Here is a 2,650-nt window from a genome sequence, read left to right as displayed (position 1 = left end):
CGAGAGATATGATGTCTCCGAAAAATTCTTCAGCTGTAAAATGGAGGAGAACAGTTCTGTTAGTGAGCACATACTCAGAATGTCTGGGTTGCACAACCGCTTGTCTCAGCTGGGAGTTAATCTCCCGGATGACGCGGTCGTTGACATAATCCTCCAGACGCTTCCACCAAGCTACAAGAGCTTTGTGATGAACTTCAATATGCAGGGGATGGAAAAGACCATTCCTGAGGTATATTCAATGCTGAAATCAGCTGAGGTAGAGATCAGAAAAGAACATCAAGTGTTGATGGTGAATAAAACCACTAAGTTCAAGAAGGGCAAGGGTAAGAAGAACTTCAAGAAGGACGGCAAGGGAGTTGCCGCGCCCGGTAAGCCAGTTACCGGGAAGAAGTCAAAGAATGGACCCAAGCCCGAGACTGAGTGCTTTTATTGCAAGGGAAGTGGTCACTGGAAGCGGAACTGCCCCAAGTATTTAGCGGACAAGAAGAAGGCCGGCAACACCCAAGGTATATGTGATATACTAGTAATTGATGTGTACCTTACCAGTACTCGTAGTAGCTCCTGGGTATTTGATACCGGTGCGGTTGCTCACATTTGTAACTCAAAGCAGGAACTACGGAATAAACGGAGACTGGCGAAGGACGAGGTGACGATGCGCGTCGGGAATGGTTCCAAGGTCGATGTGATCGCCGTCGGCACGCTACCTCTGCATCTACCCACGGGATTAGTTTTAAACCTCAATAATTGTTATTTAGTGCCAGCTTTGAGCATGAACATTGTATCTGGATCTCGTTTAATTCGAGATGGCTACTCATTTAAATCCGAGAATAATGGTTGTTCTATTTATTTGAGAGATATGTTTTATGGTCATGCCCCGCTGGTCAATGGTTTATTTTTGATGAATCTCGAACGTGATGTTACACATGTTCATAGTGTGAATACCAAAAGATGTAAAGTTGATAACGATAGTCCCACATACTTGTGGCACTGCCGCCTTGGTCACATTGGTGTCAAGCGCATGAAGAAGCTCCATGCAGATGGACTTTTGAAGTCTCTTGATTACGAATCATTTGACACGTGCGAACCATGCCTCATGGGTAAGATGACCAAGACTCCGTTCTCCGGAACAGTGGAGCGAGCAACCAACTTATTGGAAATCATACATACCGATGTGTGTGGTCCAATGAGTGTTGAGGCTCGCGGAGGATATCGTTATGTTCTCACTCTCACTGATGATTTAAGTAGATATGGGTATGTCTACCTAATGAAACACAAGTCTGAAACCTTTGAAAAGTTCAAGGAATTTCAGAGTGAAGTTGAGAATCAATGTGACAGAAAAATAAAATTCTTACGATCAGATCATGGTGGAGAATATTTAAGTCACGAATTTGGTACACACTTAAGGAAATGTGGAATAGTTTCACAACTCACGCCGCCTAGAACACCTCAGAGAAATGGTGTGTCCGAACGTCGTACTCGCACTCTATTGGATATGGTGCGATCTATGATGTCTCTTACCGATTTACCGCTCTCATTTTGGGGCTATGCTTTAGAGACTGCCGAATTCACTTTAAATAGGGCTCCGTCGAAATCCGTTGAGACGACACCGTATGAATTATGGTTTGGGAAGAAACCTAAGCTGTCGTTTCTAAAAGTTTGGGGATGCGATGCTTATGTCAAGAAACTTCAACCTGAAAAGCTCGAACCCAAGTCGGAAAAATGCGTCTTCATAGGATACCCTAAGGAAACTATTGGGTATACCTTCTACCTCAGATCCGAAGGCAAGATCTTCGTTGCCAAGAACGGGTCCTTTCTGGAGAAGGAGTTTCTCTTGAAAGAATTGAGTGGGAGGAAAGTGGAACTTGATGAGGTGATAGTCACCCCTTCCGAACCGGAAAGTAGCGCAGCGCGGGAAAATGTTCCTGTGGTGCCTACACCGACTGGGGAGGAAGTTAATGATGATGATCATGAAGCTTCGGATCAAGTTACTACTGAACTTCGTAGGTCCACAAGGACACGTTCCGCACCAGAGTGGTACGGCAACCCTGTCCTGGAAATCATGTTGTTAGACAACGGTGAACCTTCGAACTATGAAGAAGCGATGGCGGGCCCGGATTCCGACAAATGGCTAGAAGCCATGAAATCCGAGATTGGATCCATGTATGAAAACGAAGTATGGACTTTGACTGACTTGCCCGATGATCGGCGAGCCATAGAAAACAAATGGATCTTTAAGAAGAAGACGGACACGGATGGTAATGTGACCATCTATAAGGCTCGACTTGTCGCTAAGGGTTATCGACAAGTTCAAGGGGTTGACTACGATGAGACTTTCTCACCCATAGCAAAGCTGAAGTCCGTCCGAATCATGTTAGCAATTGCCGCATACTATGATTATGAGATATGGCAGATGGACGTCAAAACGGCATTCCTTAACGGCTTCCTTAAGGAAGAGTTGTATATGATGCAGCCGGAAGGTTTTGTCGATCCTAAGAATGCTAACAAAGTATGCAAGCTCTAGCGCTCAATCTATGGGCTGGTGCAAGCATCTCGGAGTTGGAACATTCGCTTTGATGAGATGATCAAAGCGTTTGGGTTTACACAGACTTATGGAGAAGCCTGTGTTTACAAGAAAGTGAGTGGGAGCTCT

The sequence above is a fragment of the Triticum aestivum genome, chromosome 3D (assembly GCF_018294505.1).
Source record: "Triticum aestivum cultivar Chinese Spring chromosome 3D, IWGSC CS RefSeq v2.1, whole genome shotgun sequence".
NCBI lineage: Eukaryota > Viridiplantae > Streptophyta > Magnoliopsida > Poales > Poaceae > Triticum > Triticum aestivum.
The sequence above is the reverse complement of the archived record's forward strand: the minus strand, read 5'-3'. Positions refer to the sequence as shown.